This window comes from Scyliorhinus canicula, chromosome 6 (genome assembly GCF_902713615.1).
Source record: "Scyliorhinus canicula chromosome 6, sScyCan1.1, whole genome shotgun sequence".
NCBI lineage: Eukaryota > Metazoa > Chordata > Chondrichthyes > Carcharhiniformes > Scyliorhinidae > Scyliorhinus > Scyliorhinus canicula.
In genome coordinates this window covers 13624581-13638504 of record NC_052151.1, presented here as the reverse complement: position 1 = coordinate 13638504, position 13924 = coordinate 13624581, and the positions used below count along the sequence as shown (strand labels likewise).

Genomic DNA, 13924 nt, shown 5'->3' with positions numbered 1-13924 from the left:
GTGGGATTTGCGACACTCGGAGCGCCTTGCGAGGCCCAACGGGATCGCTGGGTGAGACCCAGATTTATAAATTTAAGTGAGGCATTAAACTCATTTAAATATGTCGTGCCCGATTCTCCCGAGGCCCAGGAGCTAACAGCAATGCCTGGGAGACATCGGCATGGTGCCGTTTAGCACTGGTCCACAGAAACATGGGGAAGTGTGGAGGTACGTTAGCTGATGGATCTTAGGATTTGAAGTTACCCGGCTTCTACATTCGCCCTTGTTGGGGCGCTCCTGACTGAGGTCAGAAAAAAAACGACAGAGTCCATTTGATAGCCGGGTCGTTCGTGGCGTTGCAGGCACCGTATACACTCTATGAAATCTCGCTGGAGACTACCCTTGCCAATTTGATTAATCTAGCCAATATGCATGTTAAAATCACCCATGATTACCGTTGTGCCCTTGCGCTTTTACTACAAGAGCAGAATACAAAATTCAAGGCTAACTCTCCAGTATATATGGGGATGATGCACTGAAGGTGCCGTCGTTCAGATATGACATGAAACCAATACCCCATATGCTTGCTCAGCTGAATGACTCGATGGGCCGAATTGCCTAATTCTGCTCCTATTTCTTCTGAACTTAAGTGAAAAAATCGCTTATTGTTACAAGTAGGAAGCCTGTGAATGAAGTTACTGTGAAAAGCCCCTAGTCGCCATATTCCGGCGCCTGTTCGGGGAAGCTGGTACGGGAATTGAACCGTGCTGCTGGCCTGTCTTGGTCTGCTTTAAATGCCAGCGATTTAGCCCAGTGTGCTAAACCAGCCCCTGTAAAAGAGCTAAGTAAAAGAGCTCATGTCACCATACCAAAGAAGAGCAGGAAAGTTATCTTGTGTCCTGGCCATTATTTACCTCTGAATCAACACAGTTAGATGGTGGCATTGTGATAATGTCGGCCTACGAGCAATCCAGAGGTCCAAGCTAATGTTAATAGGGGCAACACGGTAGCATGGTGGTTAGCATAAATGCTTCACAACTCCAGGGTCCCAGGTTCGATTCCCGGCTGGGTCACTGTCTGTGTGGAGTCTGCACGTCCTCCCCGTGTGTGCGTGGGTTTCCTCCGGGTGCTCCGGTTTCCTCCCACAGTCCAAAGATGTGCGGGTTAGGTGGATTGGCCATGCTAAATTGCCTGTAGTGTCCTAAAAAGTAAGGTTAAGGGGGGGGTTGTTGGGTTACGGGTATAGGGTGAATACGTGGGTTTGAGTAGGGTGATCATTGCTCGGCACAACATTGAGGGCCGAAGGGCCTGTTCTGTGCTGTACTGTTCTATGTTCTATGTTCTGGGGACATGGGTTATATCCCAAAGCGGCTGGTGAAATTTAGATTCAATTAACAAAACCTGGAAATGAAAACTAGTCTCAGTAATGGTGACCACAAAATTATCATTGTTTCTCCTCACCTTGTCTGACCTGCGTGTGACTCCAGACCCACAGCAATGTCATTGACTGTTAACTATCAAACCACTGAGTTTAAGGACGATGGGAAACCAATGCGGATCTTGCAGTGACGCCCACATCCCTTGAAAGAGTTTAAGAAACACTGATTTTCCAGTGAGGTTATTCAGCCATTATAACATTGCTGTTAATAAGAGCCTGCTGTATACCATTACAACAGCGTGCAAATCCTTCTTTCTTTCCTATGACTGACAATATAAGATAAGAAAGAAATCAACGTATCTGAGAAACGTTTCGTTCGAACTAAAATTGCAACACTAGACACTTGGGTTAATTGATTAATAAAATTAGCCTGAGTGGCTACAGTGACTGGGTAAAACAAGATTAGAAATTTAGTGGGAAAGCACTTATGCAGAGCCAATCATTCCCTCCACAGAGAGTTGGGGGGATGCCAGGAGAATGTCATGTTATCAACCACTAGAAGCAAAAACTCTGGTGTAAAATTCAGGGGATAGTTAGAATGCGAACAAGGAGCATACTCCATGTACTTCAGCTCAAGACCATGATTGTGAATCCGTCAAATAAGACCTTAAACAGAGGCCTGCAATCTGCCTGCTTATTTGGACAATGAATATCCTCTGCCAATATTTCACAGCCCTGCAGGGAATTCTCTTGGTCACCTGGCCAACATTCCTCTCTCTTTTAAAAAAGAAAAACAAAAATAGATTAACTGGTCTTTCATCTCATTGCTGCCTGTGGGAATAATTGCGGATTTTATCTATGCAGTCAACTCTGCATTTAATGCTTGGAGATGCTTCTGAGGAATTACGAGATGATGTATAAAAGTAAGCCTTTCTTTTGTTGCTGAGCTGTCTCCTCCACACTCTTTTTTTCACAATTGGGATCTTGAGCTGATGTACAGGGTATGCTACTTGTTTGCTTTCTAACCCTGAATTTTACACAATAGCCTTTGCTTCTGTTGGTTGATGACTGAGTGAAACAAGATTAGAAATTTAGAGGAAAAGCACTTCAGCAGAGCCAATTATTCCCTTCAGAGAGAGTGGGGACAGGGAAGGCAAATCAGGGAGACGGATTCGAAAGCTTCAAAAAGCATCAGTTAAATTGGCAACACAATCATGTTCAAAATATGCAAGAAGAAAAATAGATCTAACATTAGCAAATGCTGTATTAACTCTCCAATCTGCTGTAAAGTACTCCAATCTTTTCTGCTGTTTTCAATTATATTATAGGATGACATCTCTACAATAGTACACATATATTCTGATTTAATAAAGCGCTCTGGCTACTACCAAAAAAGCTGACTAGTTGTTATAGTGCATTAAAACAATTGTCCTGCGTATCAAACCATAGAATTAATACATACAGAGAGGCAGAATAATGGATACCTGGGAGGAAAGATACAAGACTATAATTCAAATTTGGAATTCTGCTGATCTTATAAATCATGAAGCAGAGGCTGTCGATTATGGTCGTTTACAGAACCCCATCATAGGTTAACATTTTGAGTTTGAGATGTCAGTTTTGCTTCTGGCTCAGGGTTCAAATCCCATCAGACGCTTCAGCACAAAATCTAGAGATCTAAGACTGCAACATTGAGATCTCTCGTGTCTTAGCAGCACGGTAGCACAGTGGGTAGCATTATGGCTTCACAGCGCCAGGGTCCCAGGTTCAATTCCCGGCTTGGGTCACTTTTTTGTGGAGTCTGCACGTTCTCCCCGTGTCTGTGTGGGTTTCCATCGGGTGTTCCAGTTTCCTCCCACAAGTCCCGCAAAACGTGCTGTTAGGTGAATTGGACATTCTGAATTCTCCCTCTGTGTACCCGAACAGGTGCCGGAATGTGGCGACTAGGGGCTTTTCCCAGTAACTTCATTGCAGTGTTAATGTAAGCCTACTTGTGACAATAATAAAGATTATTATTAAATTAATTCTAGCAATACATCAGTTTATTTCAGTTAATCACAGAATTATAGGAACTTGCAGCACTTGAGGCCATTTGGCCCATCATGCCCCTGCTGGTTCTTAGTAGTTGTCCCAAAGCCCCACACTGCCCCCTCACAATCTTTCTGCCTGTAGACCTGCAAGTTCCTGAACCTCATTACCTGTACGCAAATTATCATCTCCCTTTCACCGATAGCAAATCTATAGCCTCTGGCTATTTATCTATTTCCCAGAGGGAACAATGTTTCAGTATCTACTCTTCATCTTGAACACCTCTAATAAATGAGAGCTCTTAAGGTCTCTTTTCCAAAGAGAACAGTCTTACAGTAGACTCAATGGGCTGAAATAAAGGCATTGCGAATTCAAAAATGAACACATAAAACGTACAAGTTTCCTGTAAGCAATGTTTAAACAAAATGTTTAACTCACTGAAACAATCTGCGGCCTGTAAGGGTTAACAATTTCAAACGAACTTAAAAAAACCCAGCTATTATTTCACATGAAGCACTCCTTGCCAACTTGTAATATGACCGAACCAACAGATGTACAACATTAAAACAGCACAGGACATACCAAAAGCAGTATTCATTTGTCACAGAGCTTAACTGGTCAGACTCTATAATCCATTCCCATCGTCCCACAACAGGCACTTTCTTTACTCAGAAAAGCTGCCGTCAGAGCAGAACAAATTAAATCGGATCTCAAATAAAATGCTCGGTTTTTTTTGATGACTGCAACTGTTCTAACAACAAAGAGAATGGCAACATCTAAATTACAATTTTTGTCAATGAAAAGATATTTATTTTAAATCGAATGCCTTTGAGTGAATAAATGAAAGGAACTGAGACGCCTCACATTAGCAAAGTGAAATTCGGCAGCAAAATGTTTCACAAAACCTTAAAATAAAACTGTTGATTCAGCACTTCTTCAGTAAACTCACAGGATGATCTCAGAGCAATGCATTCGATTCAGTCTTTCAGAACAGATTCACTTCACAAATCAATATGGGTTCTTTGCAGTGGGGGTTGTTGGTGGTGGGGGCACTATAAGTAGTCAAAATGCAAACATATCACTTTTGGAAAAGTCGGCCACTTTGGGCAAATATGTGAAGTGGAATTAATAAGTTTCAATCAAATATGTAGGTGCAGATCTTCAGTACCTCTTCTGTTGTCTCACTCTTTCCAGCACTTGATCCTCTAGCCAAACTCCTTAATAAAATTGAATCATGGCTACAATTGCTGGCACGATGTTGTCCTTGACTGTTGAGCTGTCGAAGTGGAACAGAGAAAGGAGAATGAGTGCCTCAGTTGAGAAAGCCAGCAAGAAGGTGCATCAAACAGGCCAAGAAGGTTAAAGATTTGGTTAACTAATCTCAGCCGCGGTATAGAAAAACTGGCTTGAACACTGCTGGTCGTGCAAGGGGAAATCTTCCAGTTATCCATTGATGCTAGTTAAAACTACCCATTACTGACGAAATTGCATTTACATCGCACCTTCAATGTAATAAAATATTCCAAAGTGCTTCACAGGAACATGATAAAACAAAGAATAGTACCAAGCAGCATATTAAGTCACAGGACCAAAAGCTTGGTCACACAGCAAGATTTTAAGGAGTGTTTTAAAAGAGGAAAAGCGAGATGGACTGGCAGAGAGAAATAGGGAGGGTATTCCGGAGGCTACTGACAGCATGGCTACTGAAGGTAGAATAATAAAGATTGAGAAGGCACAAGAGAGCAGAATTGGAGAGCACAGATATGTCAGGGGATTGTGGGGCTGGAGGAGATCAGAGATGGGGAGCAGAAGGCCATGGAGGAATTTGAAAACAAGGAACAGGATTTAAAAGTCAAGACATTGTTTGACCAGTGGCCACATGAGGTCAGTGAACAGAGGGGTGATAGGGGAGGGGGAAAGTCAGTGAGCAGAGGGGTGATAGGGGAGGGGGAGAGTCAGTGAGCAGAGGGGTGATAGAGGAGGGGGAGAGTCAGTGAGCAGAGGGGTGATAGGGGAGGGGGAGACTCAGTGAGCAGAGGGGTGATCGGGGAGGGGGTCAGTGAGCAGAGGGGTGATAGGGGAGGGGGGTCAGTGAGCAGAGGGGTGATAGGGGAGGGGGAGAGTCAGTGAGCAGAGGGGTGATAGGGGAGGGGGGAGAGTCAGTGAGCAGAGGGGTGATAGGGGAGGGGGAGAGTCAGTGAGCAGAGGGTTGATAGGGGAGGGGGTCAGTGAGCAGAGGGGTGATAGGGGAGGGGGGTCAGTGAGCAGAGGGGTGATAGGGGACGGGGAGAGTAAGTGAGCAGAGGGGTGATAGGGGAGAGGGGTCAGTGAGCAGAGGGGTGATAGGGGAGAGGGGTCAGTGAGCAGAGGGGTGATAGGGGAGGGGGTCAATGAGCAGAGGGGTGATCGGGGAGGGGGTCAGTGAGCAGAGGGGTGATAGGGGAGGGGGTCAGTGAGCAGAGGGGTGATAGGAGAGGGGGAGAGTCAGTGAGCAGAGGGGTGATAGGGGAGGGGGTCAGTGAGCAGAGGGGTGATCGGGGAGGGGTCAGTGAGTAGAGGGGTGATAGGGGAGGGGGAGAGTCAGCGAGCAGAGGGGTGATAGGGGAGGGGGAGAGTCAGTGAGCAGAGGGGTGATAGGGGAGGGGGAGAGTCAGCGAGCAGAGGGGTGATAGAAGAGGGGGTCAGTGAGCAGAGGGGTGATAGGGGAGGGGGAGAGTCAGTGAGCAGAGGGGTGATCGGGGAGGGGGTCAGTGAGTAGAGGGGTGATAGGGGAGGGGGTCAGTGAGCAGAGGGGTGATAGGGGAGGGGGGTCAGTGAGCAGAGGGGTGATAGGGGACGGGGAGAGTAAGTGAGCAGAGGGGTGATAGGGGAGGGGGTCAATGAGCAGAGGGGTGATAGGGGAGGGGGGTCAGTGAGCAGAGGGGTGATAGGGGACGGGGAGAGTAAGTGAGCAGAGGGGTGATAGGGGAGGGGGTCAGTGAGCAGAGGGGTGATAGGGGAGGGGGTCAGTGAGCAGAGGGGTGATAGGGGAGGGGGAGAGTCAGTGAGCAGAGGGGTGATAGGGGAGGGGGAGAGTCAGTGAGCAGAGGGGTGATAGGGGAGGGGGAGAGTCAGTGAGCAGAGGGGTGATAGGGGAGGGGGTCAGTGAGCAGAGGGGTGATCGGGGAGGGGGTCAGTGAGCAGAGGGGTGATAGGGGAGGGGGAGAGTCAGTGAGCAGAGGGGTGATAGGGGAGGGGGTCAGTGAGCAGAGGGGTGATCGGGGGGGGGGGGTCAGTGAGCAGAGGGGTGATAGGGGAGGGGGAGAGTCAGTGAGCAGAGGGTTGATAGGGGAGGGGGTCAGTGAGCAGAGGGGTGATAGGGGAGGGGGGTCAGTGAGCAGAGGGGTGATAGGGGACGGGGAGCGTAAGTGAGCAGAGGGGTGATGGGGAGAGGGGTCAGTGAGCAGAGGGGTGATAGGGGAGGGGGAGAGTCAGTGAGCAGAGGGGTGATAGGGGAGGGGGTCAATGAGCAGAGGGGTGATCGGGGAGGGGGTCAGTGAGCAGAGGGGTGATGGGGAGAGGGGTCAGCGAGCAGAGGGGTGACAGGGGAGGGGGAGAGTCAGTGAGCAGAGGGGTGATAGGGGAGGGGGAGAGTCAGCGAGCAGAGGGGTGATAGGGGAGGGGGTCAGTGAGCAGAGGGGTGATAGGGGAGGGGGAGAGTCAGTGAGCAGAGGGGTGATCGGGGAGGGGGTCAGTGAGTAGAGGGGTGATAGGGGAGGAGGTCAGTGAGCAGAGGGGTGATAGGGGAGGGGGGTCAGTGAGCAGAGGGGTGATAGGGGACGGGGAGAGTAAGTGAGCAGAGGGGTGATAGGGGAGGGGGTCAATGAGCAGAGGGGTGATCGGGGAGGGGGTCAGTGAGCAGAGGGGTGATAGGGGAGGGGGAGAGTCAGTGAGCAGAGGGGTGATAGGGGAGGGGGAGAGTCAGTGAGCAGAGGGGTGATAGGGGAGGGGGAGAGTCAGTGAGCAGAGGGGTGATAGGGGAGGGGGTCAGTGAGCAGAGGGGTGATCGGGGAGGGGTCAGTGAGCAGAGCGGTGATCGGGGAGGGGGAGAGTCAGTGAGCAGAGGGGTGATAGGGGAGGGGGAGAGTCAGTGAGCAGAGGGGTGATAGGGGAGGGGGAGAGTCAGTGAGCAGAGGGGTGATAGGGGAGGGGGAGAGTCAGTGAGCAGAGGGGTGATAGGGGAGGGGGAGAGTCAGTGAGTAGAGGGGTGATCGGGGAGGGGGTCAGTGAGTAGAGGGGTGATAGGGGAGGGGGTCAGTGAGCAGAGGGGTGATAGGGGAGGGGGGGTCAGTGAGCAGAGGGGTGATAGGGGAGGGGGGTCAGTGAGCAGAGGGGTGATAGGGGACGGGGAGAGTAAGTGAGCAGAGGGGTGATAGGGGAGGGGGTCAGTGAGCAGAGGGGTGATAGGGGACGGGGAGAGTCAGCAAGCAGAGGGGTGATAGGGGAGGGGGTCAATGAGCAGAGGGGTGATCGGGGAGGGGGTCAGTGAGCAGAGGGGTGATAGGGGAGGGGGTCAGTGAGCAGAGGGGTGATAGGAGAGGGGGAGAGTCAGTGAGCAGAGGGGTGATAGGGGAGGGGGTCAGTGAGCAGAGGGGTGATCGGGGAGGGGTCAGTGAGTAGAGGGGTGGTAGGGGAGGGGGAGAGTCAGCGAGCAGAGGGGTGATAGGGGAGGGGGGGAGTCAGTGAGCAGAGGGGTGATAGGGGAGGGGGTGAGTCAGTGAGCAGAGGGGTGATAGTGGAGGGGGAGAGTCAGTGAGCAGAGGGGGTCAGTGAGCAGAGGGGTGATAGGGGAGGGGGAGAGTCAGTGAGCAGAGGGGTGATAGGGGTGGGGGTCAGTGAGCAGAGGGGTGATAGGGGAGGGGGAGAGTCAGTGAGCAGAGGGGTGATAGAGGAGGGGGTCAGTGAGCAGAGGGGTGATAGGGGAGGGGGCCAGTGAGCAGAGGGGTGATAGGGGAGGGGGTCAGTGAGCAGAGGGGTGATAGGGGTGGGGGAGAGTCAGTGAGCAGAGGGGTGATAGGGGTGGGGGAGAGTCAGTGAGCAGAGGGGTGATAGGGGTGGGGGTCAGTGAGCAGAGGGGTGATAGGGGAGGGGGTGAGTTAGTGAGCAGAGGGGTGATAGGGGTGGGGGAGAGTCAGTGAGCAGAGGGGTGATAGGGGAGGGGGTCAGTGCGCAGAGGGGTGATAGGGGACGGGGTCAGTGAGCAGAGGGGTGATAGGGGAGGGGGAGAGTCAGTGAGCAGAGGGGTGATAGGGGAGGGGGAGAGTCAGTGAGCAGAGGGGTGATAGGGGAGGGGGAGAGTCAGTGAGCAGAGGGGTGATAGGGGAGGGGGTCAGTGAGCAGAGGGGTGATAGGGGAGGGGGTCAGTGAGCAGAGGGGTGATAGGGGACGGGGTCAGTGAGCAGAGGGGTGATAGGGGAGGGGGTCAGTGAGCAGAGGGGTGATAGGGGAGGGGGAGAGTCAGTGAGCAGAGGGGTGATAGGGGAGGGGGAGAGTCAGTGAGCAGAGGGGTGATAGGGGAGGGGGTCAGTGAGCAGAGGGGTGATAGGGGAGGGGGCCAGTGAGCAGAGGGGTGATAGGGGAGGGGGAGAGTCAGTGAGCAGAGGGGTGATAGGGGAGGGGGTCAGTGAGCAGAGGGGTGATAGGGGAGGGGGAGAGTCAGTGAGCAGAGGGGTGATAGGGGACGGGGTCAGTGAGCAGAGGGGTGATAGGGGAGGGGGTCAGTGAGCAGAAGGGTGATAGGGGATGGGGAGAGTCAGTGAGCAGAGGGGTGATAGGGGAGGGGGTCAATGAGCAGAGGGGTGATCGGGGAGGGGGTCAGTGAGCAGAGGGGTGATCGGGGAGGGGTCAGTGAGTAGAGGGGTGATAGGGGAGGGGGAGAGTCAGCGAGCAGAGGGGTGATAGGGGAGGGGGAGAGTCAGTGAGCAGAGGGGTGATAGGGGAGGGGGTCAGTGAGCAGAGGGGTGATAGGGGAGGGGGTCAGTGAGCAGAGGGGTGATAGGGGTGGGGGTCAGTGAGCAGAGGGGTGATAGGGGAGGGGGTGAGTCAGTGAGCAGAGGGGTGATAGGGGAGGGGGTCAGTGAGCAGAGGGGTGATAGGGGACGGGGTCAGTGAGCAGAGAGGTGATAGGGGAGGGAGAGAGTCAGTGAGCAGAGGGGTGATAGGGGAGGGGGAGAGTCAGTGAGCAGAGGGGTGATAGGGGAAGGGGAGAGTCAGTGAGCAGAGGGGTGATAGGGGAGGGGGTCAGTGAGCAGAGGGTGATAGGGGAGGGGGTCAGTGAGCAGAGGGGTGATAGGGGAGGGGGTCAGTGAGCAGAGGGGTGATAGGGGAGGGGGTCAGTGAGCAGAGGGGTGATAGGGGAGGGGGCCAGTGAGCAGAGGGGTGATAGGGGAGGGGGAGAGTCAGTGAGCAGAGGGGTGATAGGGAAGGGGGAGAGTCAGTGAGTAGAGGGGTGATAGGGGAGGGGGAGAGTCAGCGAGCAGAGGGGTGATAGGGGAGGGGGAGAGTCAGTGAGCAGAGCAGTGATGGGGAGGGGGTCAGTGAGCAGAGGGGTGATAGGGGAGGGGGTCAGTGAGCAGAGGGGTGATAGGGGAGGGGGTCAGTGAGCAGAGGGGTGATAGGGGAGGGGGTCAGTGAGCAGAGGGGTGATAGGGGAGGGGGTCAGTGAGCAGCGGGGTGATAGGGGAGGGGGAGAGTCAGTGAGCAGAGGGGTGATAGGGGAGGGGGTCAGTGAGCAGAGGGGTGATAGGGGAGGGGGTCAGTGAGCAGAGGGGTGATAGGGGAGGGGTCAGTGAGCAGAGGGGTGATAGGGGAGGGGGAGAGTCAGTGAGCAGAGCAGTGATGGGGAGGGGGTCAGTGAGCACAGGGGTGATAGGGGAGGGGGTGAGTCAGTGAGCAGAGGGGTGATAGGGGAGGGGGTCAGTGAGCAGAGGGGTGATAGGGGAGGGGGAGAGTCAGTGAGCAGAGGGGTGATAGGGGAGGGGGTCAGTGAGCAGAGGGGTGATAGGGGAGGGGGAGAGTCAGCGAGCGGAGGGGTGATAGGGGAGGGGGTCAATGAGCAGAGGGGTGATAGTGGAGGGGGTCAGTGAGCAGAGGGGTGATAGGGGAGGGGGAGAGTCAGCGAGCAGAAGGGTGAAAAGGGGAGGGGGAGAGTCAGTGAGCAGAGGGGTGATAGGGGAGGGGGAGAGTCAGTGAGCAGAGGGGTGATAGGGGAGGGGGTCAGTGAGCAGAGGGGTGATAGGGGAGGGGGTCAGTGAGCAGAGGGGTGATAGGGGAGGGGGAGAGTCAGTGAGCAGAGGGGTGATAGGGGAGGGGGAGAGTCAGTGAGCAGAGGGGTGATAGGGGAGGGGGAGAGTCAGTGAGCAGAGGGGTGATAGGGGAGGGGGTCAGTGAGCAGAGGGGTGATAGGGGACGGGGTCAGTGAGCAGAGGGGTGATAGGGGAGGGGGTCAGTGAGCAGAGGGGTGATAGGGGAGGGGGAGAGTCAGTGAGCAGAGGGGTGATAGGAGAGGGGGTCAGTGAGCAGAGGGGTGATAGGGGAGGGGGCCAGTGAGCAGAGGGGTGATAGGGGAGGGGGAGAGTCAGTGAGCAGAGGGGTGATAGGGGAGGGGGAGAGTCAGTGAGCAGAGGGGTGATAGGGGAGGGGGAGAGTCAGTGAGCAGAGGGGTGATAGGGGAGGGGGAGAGTCAGTGAGCAGAGGGGTGATAGGGGAGGGGGAGAGTCAGTGAGCAGAGGGGTGATAGGGGAGGGGGAGTGTCAGAAGCTCAGGATCAGAGTTTGAAGCAGCAACCAAAAACAATTGTTCAGTCTTCCCAAAATATAATTTGACTCGAACTCTACAAGTTTGCTGACGATACGACCAAATGGGTCGGATCTCGAATAACGACGAGTCAGAATACAGGAGGGAGATAGAGAACCCAGTGGAGCGGTGTAACAACAACAATCTCTCCCTCGATGCCAGCAAAACTAAAGAGCTGGTCATTGACTTCAGGAAGTCAACGTTTACGGGGGCGAGGTGGAGAGGTTGTCAGCTTCAAATCTCTAGGGGTACACGTCACCAAAAATCTGTCCTGGTCCACACACGTTGACGCTTAAACCAAGAAAACACAACAGCACCTATACTTCATCAGGAAATTCGGCATGTCCACATTAACTCTGACCAACTTTTACAGATGTACCATAGAAAGCACCCTATCTGGCTGCATCACAGCCTGGTATGGCAACTGCTCGGCCCAAGACCACAAGAAACTACAGAGTCGTGAACACAGCCCAGTCCATCACACGAACCTGCCTCCCATCCACTGACTTCATCTACACCTCCTGCTGCCTGGGGAAAGTGGGCAGCATAATCAAAGACCTCTCCCACCCGGCTTACTCACTCTTTCAACTTCTTCCATCGGGCAGGAGATACAGAAGTCTGAGAACACGCACGATCGGCCTCAAAAACAGCTTCTCACCCGCTGTTACCAGACTCCTAAACGACCCTCTTCCGGACTGACCTGATTAATGTATGCTTCACTCGAAGCCAGTGTTTATGTATTTACATTGTGTACCTTGTGTTGCCCCATTATGTATTTTCTTTTCACGTACTAAATGATCTGTTTGAGCAGCTCGATACACGAATAAACAAATAAGGAAATTTCCGCTAACCCAGTACTAGATATCAGATAAATCATCTGATAATTTAGCAACATAGTGTATGGTCAAGTATATGAGCAGTCGCCCCTTTGTATCCACATCAGCATGGTGTGGACAAAGATCACTGGCGTCCCACTGATATGCAACTATTACTGATGCCTCCTAGGAACTGGGAGCGCTCACCAGCAAGTAAACCCTGGGACTTTACCTCAGTTAATATGCCAGGTCAGACGAGGAGAACAACAATTTTGCAAGATGCTGCAAAAGGGACAGAAACATTTTCAAGTGCTCAAAGTCTGGCGTGACGATTGAGGCAGAAGATCCATTACTCAGAATCAGGATGTGCAACAGCAAGATGTGTTGCACAACAGACAGAGTGAAGAAAGTTCAGGAAACATCAATCACGTGAAAAAAATCAAGCTACTCGCCAAGTACCATCCACAGTTAATAATAATAATCGCTTATTGTCACAAGTAGGCTTCAATGAAGTTACTGTGAAAAGCCCCTAGGAGCCACATTCCGGCGACTGTTCGGGGAGGCTGGTACGGGAATTGAACTCGCGCTGCTGGCATTGTTCTGCATTACAAGCCAGCTGTTTAGCCCACTGTGCTAAACCAGCCATGTGGTCTGGTGTGATGCGATCATGTAAGTCACGTGATCTTGTAGCACAAGGTTCACAAACAATTTGAAATTAAAGTGCAATGCTGACCATGAAACTCATCTGGTTCACTAAAATGCCCTTTGAGGAAGGAAATCTTACCCGGACTGGCTTACATGCGACTCCAGATCCACTCTTAAATGCCCTGTGAAATGGCTGAGCAAGCCACTCCACTGTATTAAACCACTAAAGAGTGACTTATGGTGGCTGGCATGGAGTGAGTGGTCGCACATAAGGTGACTCCTGCCCGACGTAGAATTATTTGGCCTTTGTGCCCATTTTGCAGGGCTTTTGCAGGTGGGAAATGTGGGATTATCAGAGGCTAAGGTATTCTCCGTCGGTAATGTTGAACAATTGCTAAATGAAGGGTGCGACGAACAAGGGGCATCATTGTGGACCAGGAGGGCTTGCGTGGCACAGGAGAGGAAAAGAGGGCAAGAACCTGTGGCCTCGTTGCCTGCACTGTGGTCAACGGAGCAGTTGGTGGAATTCTTGGCGGGCAAGTAATAATAATAATAATCTTTATCATTGTCACAAATAGGCTTACATTAACACTGCAATGAAGTTACTGTGAAAATCCCCTAGTCACCACATTCCGGCGCCTGTTCGGGTCACAGAGGGAGAATTCAGAATGTCCAATCCACCTAACAGCACGTCTTTCAGGACACGTGGGAGGAAACCGGAGCACCCGGAGGAAACCCACGCAGACACGGGGAGAACGTGTAGACTCCACACAGACAGTGACCCAAGCCAGGAATCGAACCTGGGACCCTAGCGCTGTGGAGCAACAGTGCTAATTACTGTGCTGCCGTGTGTAATGTAAAGCATAGTCATTTATCTGTAAAATGCTTTGGGCAGTTGCAAGGAAGAATGAAAAGGTGCTATGTAAATGAAAATCTCTTTCCTTTATTGTGCACAAGTATCTGAAGAAGTTCTGGGTGGGCGGTGAAGAATCTTTCCGCGCTAAACAAAAGGTTGTATCCAGTCATTGTAGTGAGGGCTGGTTCAACACAGGTTTGCAAATACTCTGTACGCCTGCCTTTACTGTCTTGGAACAAGAGAGGTGCAGGAGAGAGGAAAGAAAGGATCAACCCATAAGTAAACACAGCGAATAACTACCATTTTCCCCAATGTTTCCTCAGAACTCAAGCCCAAAAGTAAACCGCTGAGCACAAAACAAGCTTATTCAAAGTATTAGCTGCATTTCAT

At 52.1% G+C, this 13924-nt stretch overlaps 1 protein-coding gene across 3 annotated transcripts in view; it reads right to left on the bottom strand.

The window, feature by feature from the left end:
• disp1 (dispatched homolog 1 (Drosophila)) overlaps positions 1-13924 on the bottom strand; it is a 480584-nt gene that overhangs the window by 262562 nt on the left and 204098 nt on the right. For 2 of the 3 annotated variants that reach the window (XM_038798975.1, XM_038798974.1), the window contains exon 4: positions 4554-4661. The exons of the other annotated variant lie outside the window; for it this stretch is intronic. The gene's annotated coding sequence lies outside the window, so the exon portion shown is untranslated. The remainder of the gene's footprint in view (positions 1-4553; positions 4662-13924) is intronic. 3 annotated transcript variants of the gene reach the window in all.